The sequence below is a fragment of the Schistocerca nitens genome, chromosome 5, assembly GCF_023898315.1.
Source record: "Schistocerca nitens isolate TAMUIC-IGC-003100 chromosome 5, iqSchNite1.1, whole genome shotgun sequence".
NCBI classification, from domain to species: Eukaryota; Metazoa; Arthropoda; class Insecta; order Orthoptera; family Acrididae; genus Schistocerca; species Schistocerca nitens.
The window spans coordinates 504,665,245-504,685,618 of NC_064618.1; the positions used below are offsets into that span (position 1 = coordinate 504,665,245).

Sequence of the window (20,374 nt, forward strand, 5' to 3'; positions counted from 1 at the left end):
TGCTTTAGGATATTAAAGACAATCAAACAGTGTCAAAGTCAGTTTACTCGAGAATTGCTGAGAGTTGCTTCCAAGTGCTTTGGGTGACTGATATTTGAGTTCTACATTGATGTGACGTAAGTCACGGGATAGCGATATGTACATATACAGATGGCGTTAGTATCGCGTACACAAGGTATATAAGGGCAGTGCTCTGGCGTGGTTGTCATTTGTATTCGGGTGATTCATGTGAGGAGGTTCCTGACGTGATTATGGCCGTAAGACGGAAATTAACAGACTTTGAACGCTCAGTGGTAGATGGAGCTAGATACAAGGGACATTCCATTTCGGAAATCATTAGGGAGTTAAATATTCCGAGATCCACGGTGTCCAGATAATACCGAAAATACCAAATTTCAGGCATTACTTTCACCATGAACTTCATGTAACGACGGAGAGCAGCTGCGTTTGCGTAGAGTTGTCAATGCTAACAGACTACCAACACTGGTTGAAATAACCACAGAAATCAACGTGGGACGCACGGTGAACGTATCTATTAGGACAGTGCGGCGAAATTTGGCGTCAATGGTCTGTGGCAGCAGACGACAAACGTGAGAGCATTTGCTAACAGCACCACATCGCCTGCAACGCCTCTCGTGGGCTCGTGACCAAATCGAATGAATCCTAGATGACTGGAAAACTGTTGCATAGTCAGGCGAGTCTCGATTTCAGTTGGTAAGAACTGATGGTAGAGTTCGAGTGTGGCGCGGACCCTACGAAGCGATGGATCCAAGTTGTAAACAAGGCGCTGTGCAAGCTGGTGGTGGTCCCATAATGGTATGGGCTGTGTTTACATGGAATTGACTGAGTCCTCTGGTCCAACTGAACGGATCATTGACTGGAAATGGTTATGATCGGCTACTTGGAGACTTTTGCAGCTATTCAGCACTGGAACTGTTATCGGTGGCACTGTGTCATGTCACCGGATCGTAGTTGTTCAGGAATGGTTTGAAGAATATTCTGGACAATTTCAGCGAATGATGTGGCCACTCACCGTCAGATCACGCGATATAAATCCCATCGAAGATTTATGGTACATAATCGAGACGTCAGTTCGTTTACAAAATCTTGCGCCGGAAACACTTCCGGAATTATGGACGGCTATAGGGGGCAGCATGGTTCAGTATTTCTGTAGGGGTCTTCCAACGACTTGTGGAGAGTATGCGACGTCCAGTTTCTGGACTACGCTGGGTTCAAAATGGTTCAAATGGCTCTGAACACTGAGGTCATCAGTCCCCTAGAGTTAGAACTACTTAAACCCATCTGACCTAAGGACATCACACACACCCATGCCCGAGGCAGGATTCGAACCTGCGACCGTAGCAATCGCGCGGTTCCGGACTGAAGCGCCTAGAACCACTCGGTCACACTGTTGTTGTTGTTGTGGTCTTCAGTCGTGAGACTGGTTTGATGCAGCTCTCCATGCTACTCTATCCTGTTCAAGCTTCTTCATCTCCCAGTACCTACTGCAACCTACATCCTTCTGAATCTGCTTAGTGTACTGATCTCTTGGCCTCCCTCTACGATTTTTACCCTCCACGCTGCCCTCCAATGCTAAATTTGTGATCCCTTGATGCCTCAAAACATGTCCTACCAACCGATCCCTTCTTCTAGTCAAATTGTGCCACAAACTTCTCTTCTCCCCAATCCTATTCAATACCTCCTCATTAGTTACGTGAGCCCGCATCTCGTGGTCGTGCGGTAGCGTTCTCGCTTCCCACGCCCGGGTTCCCGGGTTCGATTCCCGGCGGGGTCAGGGATTTTCTCTGCCTCGTGATGGCTGGGTGTTGTGTGATGTCCTTAGGTTAGTTAGGTTTAAGTAGTTCTAAGTTCTAGGGGACTGATGACCATCGATGTCAAGTCTCATAGTGCTCAGAGCCATTTGAACCATTTAGTTACGTGATCTACCCACCTTATCTTCAGCGTTCTTCTGTAGCACCACATTTCGAAAGCTTCTATTCTCTTCTTGTCCAAACTGGTTATCGTCCATGTTTCACTTCCATACATGGCTACACTCCATACAAATACTTTCAGAAACGACTTCCTGACACTTAAATCTATACTCGATATTAACAAATTTCTCTTCTTCAGAAACGATTTCCTTGCCATTGCCAGTCTACATTTTATATCCTCTCTACTTCGACCATCATCAGTTATTTTGCTCCCCAAATAGCAAAACTCCTTTACTACTTTCAGTGTCTCATTTCCTAATCTAATCCCCTCAGCATCACTCAATTTAATTTGACTACATTCCATTATCCTCGTTTTGCTTTTGTTGATGTTCATCTTATATCCTCCTTTCAAGACACTGTCCATTCCGTTCAACTGCTCTTCCAAGTCCTTTGCTGTCTCTGACAGAATTACAATGCCATCGGCGAACCTGCTGCTGCAGTCACACTACGCTGGGGAAAAGGAGGTATCCCAGGACTTTTGTAACCTCAGTGTAAATCTCGTGTACTATAAATATAAAAAAAACTACAAAAAATCGATTGCTGCGTGGTCTGCGCGTCAGACATCGACTGCAAGGTACGGAATACGTTAGTGAAAGTGCTCGCAAGTTATCAAACGCGGAAGAGAGTAAAAGCTGAAAGTTGACGTATATGACAAGCAGTTTTAAAAGTAGTCGTCAACGTCCCTGGGATTTGGTAAATGCACGCGACCTGAAATGGTTCAATTGGTTCTAAGCACTATAGGACTTAACATCTGAGTTCATCAGTCCCCTAGACTTAGAACTACTTAAACCTAACTAACCTAAGGAAAGCACACACATCCATGCCCGAGGCAGGATTCGAACCTGAGACCGTAGCAGCAGCGCGGTTCCGGACTTAAGTGCCTAGAACCCGTCGACCACACACGCGACCTGATCTTCAGTTAGTGGATTTAGCTGGATATGGAATAGCTAAAGGAACTTGTGGACGCTGTTTCCTCGGCGAACCGAGACTATTGCCAAGGTGAAACGAAATGAAACGATCGTATGGCATTGTTGGCTGGGAGGCCCCATTCGAGTTCGGCCACCAAGTGCAAGTCTTGTTTCAGTAGACGCTGTATTGGGTGACTTGCGTGCCGATGATGAGGATGTAATGATGATGAGGTCAACACGATACCGAGTCCACGAGCATAGAAAATCTCCAACCCGGCAGGGAATCGAACCCGGGCCCGTTGCATGGGACGCAATCACGTTACCACTCAGCTAAGCAGGCGATTGTCAAGGTTAGGGACGGAGATACACGGTTTTAGCGTCATGTCCCCTGGGAGGTGACTAATTTTTTGCCGGCGTGCTCGCTCGTGCTGCACATTGGAAGAGCCTCGTTTGTTGGCGCTGGCGCGTGGCTAGACGGCCCTTGCGGGGGAGGGAAATCCCGGTCAGGTGCGGGGCTAACTGGACAGCCGTGCCGCCTCGCCAGCACTTTCACACGGCGCGTCGGGCCTGCCGGCCGTGCCGTACCGCGAAAGCAGCGCCGCGGCGGCGGCGGCTTCCGCGAGCCCCGGGCTAGGCATAGGCCTAGCCAGTGTTTTCACCGCGCCGCGATGCGAACCTCCGCGCCGGCCGGAAATGGCGCGCTACGCGACTGTTACCGTTCCACTACTAATCCCCTTCCCGCTTTCGCTCACCCCACACGGCACATTGATGGCTACTACCATTTCATTGTGCTGTAAACGCTTTACGGCAACTCCCTCTCGGAGAAAGGAAGGCGGACGCTAGCGTTTAGGGCGCACGGATAAGGTTGATAACTTGCGTAACCGACTCCGACACACATCCTGTGTCTCACCGATACCTGAAGGCACGGTAGGGATCACGAGACGTATGCACAGTAGCAAGACGCTTCGCTGACGTCATTGCGCACCCCACCGTTGCTCGGTAGCCCGCAGTTGTCATCACATATCGCACTGTAACTGCGTATACGAGCGAAAAGAAGGTTGTTTACGGCACAATGAAATTTTATTAGTGATTGGCGATTGAGTTCAGAGTTTGCCGTAATTATCAGTGTAGTGAGGGATTTTTTTGTGTAAATTTTTAAGTGAAAAATAACGGTTTGCTGTGCGATCGCCAGTTGTACTAGCCACAGCAGACAACTAAGTAAGTTAGGAATTATGTTTCATGTACACTGAAGCACCAAAGAAAACGATATAGGATTGCGTATTCAAATACAGATACACGTAAACAGGCAGAATACGCCTATATAAGACAACTGTCTGGCGCAGTTGTTAGACCGGTTACTGCTGCTACAATGGCAGGTTATCAAGATTAAAGTGAGTTTGAACGTGGTGTTATATTCGGCGCACGAGCGATGGGACACAGCACCTCCGAGGTAGGGATGAAGTGGGGATTTTCCCATACGATCATTTCAGGAGTGTACCGTGAATATCAGGAATCCGGTAAAAAAATGGTTCAAATGGCTCTGAGCACTATGGGACTTAACATCGGAGGTCATCAGTCCCCTAGAACTTATAACTACTTAAACCTTACTAACCTAAGGACATCACACACATCTGTGCCTAAGCCAGGATTCGAACCTGCGACCGTAGACTGCAGCGCCTAGAACCGCTCGGCCACTCCGGCCGGCAATCCAGTAAAACATCAAATCTCCGATATCGCTGCTGCCGGAAAAAGATCCTGCAAGAACAGGGCCAACAGCGACTCAAGAGAATCGTTCAACGTGACAGATGTGCAACCCTTCAGCAAATCGCTGCAGGTTTCAGTGCTGGGCCATCAACAAGTGTCAGCGTGCGAACCATTCAACGATACATGATCGATATGGGGCTTCAAAGCCGAAGGTACACTCGTGTACCCTTGATGACTCCACGATACAAAGCTTTACGCCTCGCCCGGGCCCGTCAACATCGATATTGGACTGTTGAGGACTGGGAACACGTTGCCTGGTCGGGCTAGTCTCGCTTCAAAGTAAGGAAATATCTTAGGCTAATGAATGCAGATTTACAGGATAGTCTCTCTCTCGAAGTAGAGCTGAGTTACATGAAATTAAAACGTGCTCAGAAAGTTGTTCAGGGCTCTTTTCCTGACTGCCAACAATAAGCAACCGGCCTTGAAACGGTGTACTAAGCCGTCATCTGAAGATACTGCGAAGACTACAACTTTACATTGCCTACGTTATAAAGCGTTACCTTTTGTCTGAGGCATATTGAAATAGCCCCTTCCTAGTGAAGCCACTACTAAAACTCTGGCAACCTAAGATTCCTCCAGGTTTGATTGATTTGAACCGTAGTGTCTCGAAAACTCAAAGTCAGTAACAAAATTTGAAAAAAAAAATGTAGTTCGGAGCTTTACACTAGCATATTACCTAACACGGAAAAAATTGAATAACTGATATAAAGCTTCATATTATTAACAGCAATAATAATAATACATGCATACATACATACTACATGCAACCTGGAAAATATCGATTACATTCTACTTATGACGTAAACATGTGTGTGCCCTTTTCCTATAAGCCTCAATGCAGTGCGACGTGGTGGGAGGGTTCATGGTGACGTCACAGCTCAGAGCCTATGTGCGTGCGACCCCTACAGTGTATTCTGCTATATGTGCTGTGTCTGTTTCGACATCCGTTTCTAAATTTACAGCAGGGGACCCTGAAACCAAATCTCCTCTTTCCTTTTGTTTTCATGCTTAAGTCCGTCCCTCCTTAAAGAGAAGGGCACCTATAAATGATTCATTCGTTTTCAAAGACTTATATGTGTGCAAATGTGATATAAGGGGCGATTAAAAAGTTTCTGTACGAAGGCTGTACAAGCCACAATCGATTTGCCAATCAGGCAAAATCACCGTTAGCACTGAGGCAATCATTTCACTGACGCACCAGGTTGAGGATACCCGTTTGGTAAGACACCGTCTCCTGGTGCGTGAAAAAGTCTGTAATTGCCTGTTCCACATCCTCGCACGACGGGATTCGTCGACCTTTCAAGGCCTTTTCTAATGGACCGAAAGTGTTATGTTCGCAGTGGGGGAGATCAGGGCCTTAGGACGGGTTCGCAAGTGTCTCCTACGTGAGCTGGTGTATCTTCTGCGTTACGACATTTGCAATGTGGGGACGTGTCGAGACGAGACCAGCACGGAACTTGGCGCACCATTCCACAACGTTGGTTGCCGACAGAGACGCCGCCCCATACATTTTCTGTATTCTGCGATGATGTCTACCGGTGTTTGTCCTTCGGCAATCAAGAAAAGAATAACAATAAGTTAGTCTTGTTTGGCCACACATGGTAATGACGTCACCATAGTTCACATTTCCCACAGGGGCGTCAGAAGGATACAAATGCGACACTAATCCTTTACCCACATGTCGGTTGTTTTATAAATAAATTTATTTGATATAGTTTCAGGTTGATTATTGAAATGATAATTTAAAACTAAGTTTTTGATCGCTTAAGGAAATTGAAGAATTTTAATGAAGTGAAAGATATTTTAATAAAATTTGAGAGTTAGTTGGGGAACTTGGTATGCTTTTAATGTGCTGAAGAAATTTCTGTCTTGGTTTCAGGTAAGTCATACATCTAAATACAAGATTGTAGTTGGAGAAAGACAGCTATTTTCAAAAGAGGTTTGAACCTGTTTAACTTAATAAGTTATTCAACCCAGCATTAAGATTCTTCTGCTCTGTGATAGTAGAACCATATATTAGAAGACTGAGATTTTTTTTTTAAGCAAGGAGGCAATATATTATATCTTTAATTCTTTTGGCAATGAAGTAAAGTTATCATGTTGCCAAACAAGAAAATGTGATTGTGCATTTGGGTATTTCTTACTTATATTTAAAAACAGGATTCCTTGCTCAATTTTATAGGCCAAATACTGTTTTATTAAGACCTCTCAAAATCAAACTATGTATATAAAATTAAAAAATAAATAAACATATTTTCAGAATAAATGGAAAACGTGAGCTTTTTTTAAGATACTGTTTAACAAGTCGGTCCCCCCCTTTGACAAAATCATCTCTGCGCCTTCGAACACGATTATGAATTCAGAGTTCTGTAAAACTAAGTCATGGTCGATTTTGAAGCTTAATCAGAGCCTAACATACGAGTCACGAAACTCCCACAGATTTTATGTAACTTCGCTACTGCAGCGCTGTCAAGCGGCTGGTCTGTATAACCATATCATTCCGTGGAACGATGTGTACATGCATATGGCGGGGAAAAGCGCACTAAAATGCGGTCGTATTTCGGCGCTTATTGTGGCACTATAAATCGTAGCACCAATCAAAAATATAATACAACGATGAGAGTCAAGTCAACAATGTTACGAATAACAAATACTCATTTTAGGGATGGCTAGTTATACTTTCGAGCATGCGAGAAAATGTTTAACATTTCATTTCGCTCGTAGTATCTCTAGAACTTCAATTGTTAATGAGCATCGCAAAATTTTAACCATCATTTCATGATGTTACTGTTGTATAAAAATGTCTGTACGTTTACTAGTTACAGATAAGCAATGGACAACTTTTTCTATAGGACCTACTTAGTTTCGTACTTAAGTTTCACAAAAAAGTGTAGGCTTTATACCGGTATATTTTTTGCTGTTACTACTAGACTGAATGAGGAAACGCGCAATTACTATGGTCGCGTATCACGAGCCAAGAAACTGTTAAAATTAGCGTGTCGTAAGAACTTCATTAAAGCAAGGAAACATACTGGATTCCTACGTTATGCAGATGTAAACGAAGAGAGAATTATAGTATTTTACAAATACTGTGAAATGTTTTGTACATGCGTTGTGTTTTTTTTTCCAAAAGCAATTTTTTACTTTCACTCTTCAGGAGCAAGAAGTGGCTTATAAACAAGAAATGGGCCAACCTTACGAAGGATACGCAGTAATCTAAGATATATACGTAAATAAGAAGAAAGCCTCACAGGCTGACATTGTGATTCGTGGGAAGCAGGAAAGGTATACATGATAGGCAGACGCAAGTCATAGAAGCAAGGACAAGTCGAGAAGGACATTTATAAGGAGAAGTAGCACCTAATCTCGCAAAAAAAAAAAACAAAAAAAAAAATGAATCATGTCTAGTTCTGAATATATTAAAATGAGTCCGAGATCATCTTAAAAAACATCGTGAAACGTTCTACAATCGGCGCAAAGCATCAAAAAGTACGCGTCTAGTTGGCGTATATAATTATAACGACTTCTTTTTGAACTTAAACACACTTAGTTACAATTAATCTCTCGTCTTACACATTTTTTGATTACGACTCTTGTACTGTAAACCGTATATATTACTCTGCACTGATATGTTATTATTAAACGAGTAGTGTGATATTAACAGTAGATGGGATATTACTTTAATTGCATTGACCTATTCGTATTGGAAAATTCACCACCACGTTTAGTTACCAGGAAATATGAAGTAACAGCATTAATAACAGCAAGCTCTCTGTATCATACCATTCATGCGTTACTGCAAGATGGCCGCTTGGAGCGCTAGCATCGGTTCTGCTGTCAAAAGTTTGAACTTTTTCTCCTATAGAGTTTCGTAACTCTGTCTTGGACTGGTCAAATTATGTTTCATCCGGTAGTTGATATATTTTGACTTAACGTTGTTAACTCTAACTCAGTTCTTAAATTTTGTGACTTCCGCAGTTTTTGACATGAACGCAACCCTCACGTGCTAATGCAATACAATACTTAACAATCACGTGACGTAATTTCAAGATACAACCGTATGCGCGTACTATTATAAGCCTTACAGTTATCACCCAACTGCGAGGTATAACTCTGCACCCTGCACACTGACAAAGGGACCTTACGGACTCTGCCCTTCTCGACTTTTTATCGTACTTATAGGATTTAAAGGTGACTGTCAGGAGGTCAGTTTCCTAAAACAGTAAGACATAATTCGTAACTAAGCTCGAAAAAATGGCTCTGAAGATTAGATTTCCGAGTGTTATTAGGTATGAAACGTATTTAGATTTCAGTGAAGTCATCAGCAGCCGGGATAAAACTTAATGCAACCGAGGTAAAACAACGATCTGAAACCATAACTATTGAACACTCGTGAAGATCTTGCGCTCAGTAATTTTATTTGTATTCTGTTCGATAAATATCACCTGTTATTGCCTATCTTGATAATTACAATACTTATTTTACGAACATTTCCTTAGAACAGACTGAAGAATATGCAACTGGTTAAAAAACAAGTGTGGTAATTTATTTATAAGAGGGAATGATGTTTCATCTTTACTCCGCAAGTCACTGTATGGTGTGTGGCGGAGAGTACTTTGTGTACTAGTGTCACTTCCCACTTTTCCTGTTCCAACCGCGAAAGTTTTGGGGGATGAAGATTGCTGGTGGGCGTGTGGGCTCGAATCTCGATAATTTCATCTCCATGGTAGGAGGAATCAATACATTGTTTGACTCTTCTAGAAACGTACGCTCTCAGAAACTTTTAACATTAAATCACACCGTGATGCAGAATGTCTCTTAGCAGCTTCTATCACTGGAGTTGACTGAGCATCACAGTGACGCTTTCGTGCTTAATAAATGAACCTGTAACGAAACGTGCTCCTCTTCTTTGGATTTGATGTATTTCCTCTGTCAGTCCTATACGGCACGGACCCTAGACTGAGGAGTTCAAGTATTCGTCGAACGAGCGCTTTGTAAACTAACTGTCTTGTTAGTGAACTGCATTTCTTGAGAATTTTGTACGCAAATACACAGAAGAGGAGAATATGCTTTGAAATGTGTTTGTTTGATTTAAAACATTTAAATTTCCTTTTGCTTCATAGAACAGTAAGTAGTGTTTGTATATAGAATTGAAACTATTATGCCAAGGTCATTCCATAAGTGACGGCAACTATGGTACATCGTGTGAACAGGTAATATCATCGAAATCGCAGTAAATGCGTTCGAAATCTCACGGCAAACAGTAATGAAATCAACCTACAGCTTCGACCGCATGCGAGGATGAGTCGGTGCCAGCGCCTGAAACATACAGTATGAGCTTTGCCTTGCTATAAGGTGGACGTAAGCAGTGTAGAACAGCGAGCATACGTGAAAATGTCCTTTCTCGCTGGCAGAAATGCGGAACTACGAGCGACTGTGGGTGACAGAACATCACCCACGAAGGTCATGCTCATTCTGGCGTATGACAAAACACGGAATTCTAGAGTGTCACCCTGTTACGGACGGCCACATTGTCAATGTCCGATACTACGATAACTTTCTGCTGTACCACCTGCGATGTACACTTCTTCGAAAACGTCCGTCACTGCAGGATGATGTCATACTCCACGATAACGCTACAGGTCACACTAAAGGCCTCATCAATAACAGAATTCAGTGGTGGGGGGTGAAGAATGTTCCTCTAGTCACCAGGCCTCAGTCCATGCGACTCTGACCTCATTACACAACGGAAGAAACCATTGCGTGGGCGGTGCTTTTCAAATCCTCTCGCCATTTCGGCGACAAGTGGTGCATTGCGAATGGCATTCAACGCCTTTCCCATCGTTGGTAAATGTGCGGGTGTACTGGGGTACTATTTTGATGGACAGTAGTCGATTCTGATTTGTTTCTGTTCCTTTACTACTGGTGTATAATAAATTTACACATAGTTACAATGCGTATGTTTCCTTTCAACCCCTGACGTGACCTCCTGTACTGGATCCCTAATTTAAGTTGGCATTCAGATACACACTGCCTTACCGGTTCAGTGCAGATCGTGGAATTTTCTATGTTGTGGCATTATTGTAAGACATGCCATAATTACCATGACTTATCGAATGACACTCGTATGAAAACCATTTTTTAAACAAAATGCTGCAGTGTCAATCCAGTGTTATTAGTTAATGGGAAAGAAGAGTCTAATGTAGTAACTTAATATGTGTGAAGTCACTCATCGTTTCATGTTACTATACGTTTTTTATCAAATGGATTTCTTAATTCGCATACATTGAATCATAATTTTTAATGAAAGTAACCTTCTCTGCTTTTAACTGCAAATTACTTGAAGATAAATTAATATCTGTTGCAGGCATACGAAATGGATTATCGTCAAATGAAAAGTTATAAATATTAGTAATATTGTTGAATTTTTAGGAATAAAGCAGTATTTTATCTTGTATCTGAGTTTTGCATTTTTACACCAGCTTATAATTTATTGTGACTACTTGTATTACAATACGATAATTAATTAAAAGTTGTTTTTTCTCTTTTCTGTTTCTGATATAGTACAGCAAAAATGAGGTGAAATTCCACAAAGATATTCACGTTTTTATGATGTTATCAGTTCATCACATTAATGGAGGGTGCAATCTAACAGATAACACAGTAATCTTTCTGTATACGCTTTGTAGCATTTATTTGACATGAGAAATTACAGAAAATTGACAAAAAAAAATGAGCCACTGTATCGTAATGCACATCACTTTTTTCTCTTGTATTGTGAATCTTTCTTCTCTCGAATGATATTCCAGCAGTAATCTACTAACATTTAAGGTACCCACTTCCCTTCATAACGCCTTTGTATGGTACAAATGTCTTTATGGAATCTTTCACCATGTTCATGCGATACGTCAGTACAACTATCTGTGAAGTAGTCCAGATGAAAGTCCATCATATGTATATTCAAGGACATATTGCACCCCAGAGCTTAAAATGCTATGACCATGTCATTCACCATTGCTTTGTAGTTATTAGCTTTTCTTCCTCTTCCGAAAAAGTTTTCTGACACCATCTTGAAACAGTCCCATGCTGTCTTTTCTTTGTCAGTTAAACGTACTTCAAAATTTGCATCTTTCTGCAACTCCTTGATGTCTGGGCCCACAAATACACCTTCCTTTATTTTTGCAGCTGAAAGACAGGGGAATCTGGTAGCTAGACATGCAAACCCACTGCCTGTTCGATCTATGGCCTTTACGAATTGTTTCAATAGGCCAAGTTTGATGTGAAGCGGTGGAAGTATATATCTACAGGAGCTACCAGACTTTCACGTTGTACATTCTTTTCGCCCGCTTTACATCTCCGCCTAGGACATTTCTTTTTAGCGTAGTGAGAATTTCTGTCTCGACTGTCCCACTCGCAAGAAAATAGGCGTACTTCGTGTAGCCTAGTTGCACTCCCAGTACCATAGCATTTAGTTTGAAATCTCACATATTTTCCATTTGTATTCATTGTATTGTAATGTAATGTAATACATCCTTTGTACGGATTCGTAATTCTCTTTGGTCAAGCTAGAGTAGATTATATTCTTGTAAACTTTAACGAAGCAGCTGGGCCATTTGTTTACTTAGTCCTAGATCACGTACTAAGTCATTTATATCTTACTCTGTTAACAAATGTGTCGATGACTCACTTGTATAGTGATATATAGGGTCATCATCTGTGAATTCTTCAATACTACTTACATCACTGTCACTCCGAATTTGACCTGGAACTCTTGAAGGTACTGGAAGGCAGTCAGAATGCTGCAATGGCATTCTCGCTGAAGGAAGATCTGGGTAAATAGTCTGCCTCTTCGATTTTTTGTTTGTAAAATTATAAATTTTTGTTAGACAGAAATATCAATCAGTAACGTGGTCCTCGAGCTCTCTCCACACCACGGGCACAGTGAACAACGCCACATTCTCTTTACCCTTCCACCACTGAATTAGTTTGCAGTAACATGAAGCACAATAGAAATGTGGTCCCCATTCTTTATCCTGGTCTCCTACCTCTACTCCAAACTAATGTTTATATGCTTTCTTCATGGCTGTTGAAATTTTCTTCCTATTTCTGACAAGGTGAACATCCCACAGATACAGCGGAAGTTGTCTGGCTTATATCGACATCCACGACGACGTGGCATTTCTGAAAATTTAAAAATACCTCTTCAGTAATACACCTGTACTACATTAATACTAGAGAAACGCTGATATGTAAAAACAAGCAGTCAGTTTACCTTCAACACCAGGTTACATCAGCTTAAACACAGGAACTTTTAAGTTACACTGTGCTCGGATATAAGATAAGGTTACTTGTCACCCAAATCACCCACTCGTTAAGAATGACACAAATTACGGCTAACACCACTGTTGTAAATTCGATGCACATGCCTCTGGGAAGCGTGAAGGTTTACTGGCGAGGCAGCGACCGGCTGTCGCCGTTCGTGCTAATGAGCTATTGCAGATGGTCTTGATGACATATGTGTGGCGGGGGGATAACCCAATGACGTCTGATTCTTCCCACCTGCTGCTGAACACAAAATTGTCACGTTCCATCACTATTGGATGCGGCAACATATCCGTATTCCTCTATAACGTCCCTGTGTTTGACATGAATTGTGGATACACACACACATATATACAGGATTATTACAAATGATTGAAGCGATTTCACAGCTCTACAATAACTTTATTATTTGAGATATTTTCACAATGCTGTGCACACACATACAAAAACTCAAAAAGTTTTTTTAGGCATTCACAAATGTTCGATATGTGCCCCTTTAGTGATTCGGCAGACATCAAGACGATAATCAAGTTCCTCCCACACTCGGCGCAGCATGTCCCCATCAATGAGTTCGAAAGCATCATTGATGCGAGCTCGCAGTTCTGGCCTGTTTCTTGGTAGAGGAGGTTTAAACACTGAATCTTTCACATAACCCCACAGAAAGAAATCGCAAGGGGTTAAGTCGGGAGAGCGTGGAGGCCATTACATTAATTGCTGATCATGGTCTCCACCACGACCGATCCATCGGTTTTCCATTCTCCTGTTTAAGAAATGCCGAACATCATGATGAAAGTGCGGTGGAGCACCATCCTGTTGAAAGATGAAGTCGGCGCTGTCGGTCTCCAGGTGTGGCATGAGCCAATTTTCCAGCATGTCCGGATACACGTGTCCTGTAACGTTTTTTTCGCAGAAGAAACAGGGGCCGTAAACTTTAAACCGTGAGATTGCACAAAACACGTTAACTTTTGGTGAATTGCGCATTTGCTGCACGAATGCGTGAGGATTCTCTACCGCCCAGATTCGCATATTGTGTCTGTTCACTTCACCATTAAGAAAAAATGTTGCTTCATCACTGAAAACAAGATTCGCACTGAACGCATCCTCTTCCATGAGCTGTTGCAACCGCGCCGAAAATTCAAAGCGTTTGACTTTGTCATCGGGTGTCAGGGCTTGTAGCAACTGTAAACGGTAAGGCTTCTGCTTTAGCATTTTCCGTAAGATTTTTCCAAACCGTCGGCTGTGGTACGTTTAGCTCCCTGCTTGCTTTATTCGTCGACTTCCGCGGGCTACGCGTGAAACTTGCCCGCACGCGTTAAACCGTTTCTTCGCTCACTGCAGGCCGACCCTTTGATTTCCCCTTACAGAGGCATCCAGAAGCTTTAAACTGCGCATACCATCGCCGAATGGAGTTAGCAGTTGGTGGATCTTTGTTGAACTTGGTCCTGAAGTGTCGTTGCACTGTTATGACTGACTGATGTGAGTGCATTTCAAGCACGACATACGCTTTCTCGGCTCCTGTCGCCATTTTGTCTCACTGCGCTCTCGAGCGCTCTGGCGGCAGAAACCTGAAGTGCGGCTTCAGCCGAACAAAACTTTATGAGTTTTAATACGTATCTGTAGTGTGTCGTGACCATATGTCAATGAATGGAGCTACAGTGAATTTATGAAATCGCTTCAATCATTTGTAATGTGTGTGTGTGTATACATATTACATAAAAAGTACCCCTGACAACGATATTTTGTTTACATATTTGGATTTCCTATGGTAAACTGGTTTAGAAGCACACACTTTATAGAACCCTTGTCGAACAGTGTAACTATGGACACTGCAAAACATTAATACTTCAGTCTTCAGTAGTGGCCTTTTGTAAAGTAATTTATTTGGCGGCTGGTTTGTAGAATTCACAAATAATTCTTTTGAGGAAGAATGCATATTTCTCGTAAAGATAATTAATTTGACGTAGTTTACGGTATCGTGTAGTCATGTACATCCAAACACCTTATTCGCTCCTGTCTGTTTTTGATAATATGTAAAATACTGTGCGCTCTTTCAGCGAGCGCTATCTTAACACAAAAAATAAGACTAGCACGAAGAACCTTCTCAATTTATATGCAGTATTGCCACCCGCACCAGAGCAAAAGGTTTTAATTTATTTCCGTCGACATTACTTAATAACCTGAACAGAGAGAGAAATACAATGCAGAACCGCTAATGGCACATAATTTTATAATTGCATCGCAAGTGGAGTTTAAGAAGTTTGATGAATTATAATGGCATGTACATCTACATCTACATGACTACTCTGCAATTCACATTTAAGTGCTTGGCAGAGGGTTCATCGAACCACAATCATACTATCTCTCTACCATTCCACTCCCGAACAGCGCGCGGGAAAAACCAACACCTAAACCTTTCTGTTCGAGCTCTGATTTCTCTTATTTTATTTTGATGATCATTCCTACCTATGTAGGTTGGGCTCAACAAAATATTCTCGCATTCGGAAGAGAAAGTTGGTGACTGAAATTTCGTAAATAGATCTAGCCGCGACGAAAAACGTCTTTGCTTTAATGACTTCCATCCCAACTCACGTATCATATCTGCCACACTCTCTCCCCTATTACGTGATAATACAAAACGAGCTGCCCTTTTTTGCACCCTTTCGATGTCCTCCGTCAATCCCACCTGGTAAGGATCCCACACCGCGCAGCAATATTCTAACAGAGGACGAACGAGTGTAGTGTAAGCTGTCTCTTTAGTGGACTTGTTGTATCTACTAAGTGTCCTGCCAGTGAAACGCAAACTTTGGCTCGCCTTCCCCACAATATTATCTATGTGGTCTTTCCAACTGAAGTTGTTCGTAATTTTAACACCCAGGTACTCAGTTGAATTGACAGCCTTGAGAATTGTACTATTTATCAAGTAATCGAATTCCAACGGATTTCTTTTGGAACTCATGTGGATCCCCTCACACTTTTCGTTATTTAGCGTCAACTGCCACCTGCCACACCATACAGCAATCTTTTCTAAATCGCTTTGCAACTGATACTGGTCTTCGGTTGACCTTACTAGACGGTAAATTACAGCATCATCTGCGAACAACCTAAGAGAACTGCTCAGATTGTCACCCAGGTCATTTATATAGATCAAGAACAGCAGAGGTCCCAGGACGCTTCCCTGGGGAATACCTGATATCACTTCAGTTTTACTCGATGATTTGCCGTCTATTACTTCGAACTGCGACCTTCCTGACAGGAAATCACGAATCCAGTCGCACAACTGAGACAATACCCCATAGGCCCGCAGCTTGATTAGAAGTCGCTTGTGAGGAACGGTGTCAAAAGCTTTCCGGAAATCCAGAAATACGGAATCAACCTGAGATCCCCTGTCGATAGCGGCCATTACTCCGTGCGAATAAAGAGCTAGCTGCGTTGCACAAGATCGATGTTTTCTGAACCATGCTGATTACGTATCAATAGATCGTTCCCTTCGAAGTGATTCATAATGTTTGAATACAGTATATGCTCCAAAAACCTACTGCAAACCGACGTCAATGATATAGGTCTGTAGTTCGATGGATTACTCCTACTACCCTTCTTAAACACTGGTGCGACCTGCGCAATTTTCCAGTCTGTAGGTACAGATCTACCGGTGAGCGAGCGGTTGTATATAATTGCTAAGTAGGGAGCTATTGTATCAGCGTAATGTGAAAGGAACCTAATCGGTATACAATCTGGACCTGAAGACTTGCCCGTATCAAGCGATTTGAGTTGCTTCGCAACCCCTAAGGTATCTACTTCTAAGAAACTCATGCTAGCAGCTGTTCGTGTTTCAAATTCTGGAATAAGTAGAACGTAAAATAATTATATTTTACAGAAGTTAAATTTGAATCAATCTGTTTCTGCAGACGTATTATCGTAAGGTTCTACTCACAGCGCTTGCCTGACAGTATTACAAGTAACAGAGGCATCCACGGGTAATTTCTGAAAAGCATGCGATGTAGAGTGAGCTGTGAATGTGACAGTTCCACTCGCTTGAGTCTGAAATGGGCGCATCTGCCTCCTTGTTGCGTCTGTTAATTGTAGTGACCTAAACTTGACAGTTTTCGATGTTTTAATTTATTACGCAGTATTTAAGAAACAGACGATATTTCCAGAAATTAAAGAATTATTATTTCGTGACTGATTCGTGGTGCCTTCCCACATTCGAACAAATTGATATTAAAAGTAGTTTGTTTGTTTTTCCACTTTCTTCTAATCATGAAGTAATTATACTTCTCTGGGTTTTTAGAAAAAATTAGAATAATACAATATTTTTTTTCTTGGGATCAGAAGTTACATTGGGCATTTCTTAGTATTACTGCGAGTACATTCCGGCACAGCATTATGTGACCGCAAATATGGAATGTTGTTGTAGAAACTTAAGATCACACTGTACACATTTGTGTTTAACAGAGATCATATGAAATGTGTCGAAATTTCAGTATGTGTAGCTGTCCAGGAATGATGCGATAGTTCCCATACTTTACTCATATATACTGCGAGACTGTAAAAGGTCACGCATACTCTATAGAGATACGAGGAGAAGATAAAACGTTGCCAACCTGGCGGTAAAAAAATCTGTGCTGTTTAGGACGAAATTATACTTTTGTCGACTTAGTGTAAATGTTTGGCCAATGGAGTTTCCAGTGAGTAAATTACATCGCTGAAGAGCGATTCTGGAAAGTCTGGAGAACTCCCACCACGACTGCAACAAACGTTCGTTATTCAGAAATACATTTGGGTATATGAACCGGTGGAACTGAGAGGATACCCAAACTGATGAATGTGGAGGATGTTCCAACAATTCATGCTTCCGATCCCTCAGTTTTCCCACTGCCAAAGCACGTTTGTGGCTAGGTGCACTGTTTTTACGAAGGGTGATTTTTTCTCTCTCTCGTATTCCAAGCCCCTTCCCTCGTACTTTGGCATCTATTTTGTTATGAGGACTTGTCTAGTCCACCAGATATTTATGGCTATTGCAGAGTTCCACAGATAATTCGTGTTCCATTGCATAAAATACTGGTTATCACATTATCGGCAGATGAAATCGACTTCGTCTTGCGGCCATATGTCAAAAAAAAGGTATAAGATTATCTGCTTCAGTACACTGATATGACTGCTGTTTCGTTTCTGGTGAGGAACGACGAACTCACGTTTCATCCACAAAAACAAGTTGCATTCTATTTAAAGCAGTTTTATTTTATTTGGATCAACATTTACAAAGCTCAAATCCCGTATTGCACAAAGATTTAGGAGGAGGAGGAGGAGGATATTAGTGTTTAACGTCCCGGCGACAACGAGGTCATTAGAGACGGAGCGCAAGCTCGGGTGAGGGAAGGATGGGGAAGGAAATCGGCCGTGCCCTTTCAGAGGAACCATCCCGGCATTTGCCTGAAGCGATTTAGGGAAATCACGGAAAACCTAAATCAGGATGGCCGGAGACGGGATTGAACCGTCGTCCTCCCGAATGCGAGTCCAGTGTGCACAAAGATTTCTCGTAGTTAATTCTGCAAGTAAAATTTACGGCAGTCTTTCTTCTGATATTCTTATGGCATCAACTATTTTACACGTCTTAATCTGTCCATCGACATTGCCTTCTTGCTGCGTAACTTTCTTTTGTCAGGTAGTGTAGTTGAAAAAAAATTATTTAAGTACGTTTCCGAACATTTCAGTTTTGCGTCCCCCCTGGCAACAATGTCATTGGAGAAGGACTGATATTTTTAAAGGTAAAGTGAAGCAAGTGCAATGAAAGTCGTAAATATTACCGAGACTTCAGACGCGCTGCAGAATGTACCGCAATAGATCAAAAAAATCTTCGTGCAAGAACAGAGGTTCAGATGAAGATGAGAAGCAAACCTGCACCCAGTCGACATCATAAGAGTTGTAAAAACCAATTGTCAATGAGATTCTATCCAATGACGGTAAAATGTTTTATGGCAAGAGTTTTAATAAATAACTTCACACACGTTTCTGGTACATCTTTCGATAGGAAAATATCAAATTATACTGTCCGTCCAAAAACTTCAAATGGTTCAAATGGCTCTAAGCACTATGGAACCTAACATCTGAGGCCATCAGTCCCCTATAACTTAGAACTACTTAAACCTAATTAACCTAAGGACATCACACACATCCATGCCCGAGGCAGGATTAGAACCTGCGACCGTAGCTGCAGCGCGGTTCCAGACTGAAGCGCCTAGAACCTCTCGGCCACCGCGGTCGGCCCAAAAACTTCTAGACTGGTTTCATTTCTAACATATAAGCGCTTCAACGTAGTAACTATGGTGGGTGCTTGAACTAATAATTGCAAACAAAAGATGTGCACTAGACCAGCCAGTTGCGAGAAGGCAATGTTAAGTAGTGGATGCGTGACCATAGTGCGTGAATTTTGTTGTTTTGTGGTCTTCAGTCCACAGACTGGGTTGATGCAGTTCACCATGCCAATATATCCTGTGCAGGGCTGTTAATCACCGAATAACTACTGCAACCTATCTCCTTCAGAACCTGCTTAGTGTGATTCACACTAAGCAGGTTCTGAAGGAGGTAGGTTGTAGTAGTTATTCGGTGTTGCAAATCGCTATGGAGCAACGAACTAAATATCTCTACATCAAGTGTTCAAGATATTCTCCAGAACGAAACATTGTGGAAAGCTGAGTGCAAAGTGTGTCCCACTCACCTTGGCTCCCGAGCAAAAAAAAAATTGGACGGCTTCCATGACATGACAAATGAAATACGTGGAGAGTTATTTTCTGGAAAAAAATCACGGGCGACAAGATTTGATGTTATCTGTACGAATCTACCACAGTACGACAAAGTTCTGAATGGGTCTCTGATTATTCGCCAAGACCGATGAAGGTGTGAATATGGCGCTCGAGGTGAATGACATCCCAAAAAAGGACTTTTATGAAAGTTTCGCATGGTTGTACGAACTTTTGTGCTTTGCATTCAAGTGGGGCGAGACCAGGGTGAACGTTATTTTATCTTTTCTTTCTTTTTGTTGTTAATCCAGTTTCGAAACTTTTTGGACTGACGAGATATGAGGCTATTCAAGGAATTGCATCAGCTTCATGGAAAACCTGTTTTGGTTTTACTGTTGAAAGAAGAAAATTGTTCGTGTAATGAAATCAGCACGGTCCAGATGTAGCTGATGTCAATTTTCTTAGGTCATTCATCCGCAGCCAGATTTCAGGAAGAAGGAGTCCTCTGCGTTACAATGTAACGGACTGATTCGCCATCTTAGCGTCATAACCCTTCACTTTAGACGCACCAATTACGTCTGCTTCGTTCGTGTGCAATCAGTTGTTTTTCGGGAAGTAATGCAGCACCTTTCACTCTTACTTCGAAAGCACC

General features: G+C 42.2%; 1 long non-coding RNA gene across 1 annotated transcript in view; it reads left to right on the plus strand.

The window, feature by feature from the left end:
- Positions 1 to 20,374, plus strand: part of LOC126260849 (uncharacterized) — a 197,318-nt gene that overhangs the window by 16,927 nt on the left and 160,017 nt on the right. The gene's annotated exons all lie outside the window — the stretch shown is intronic.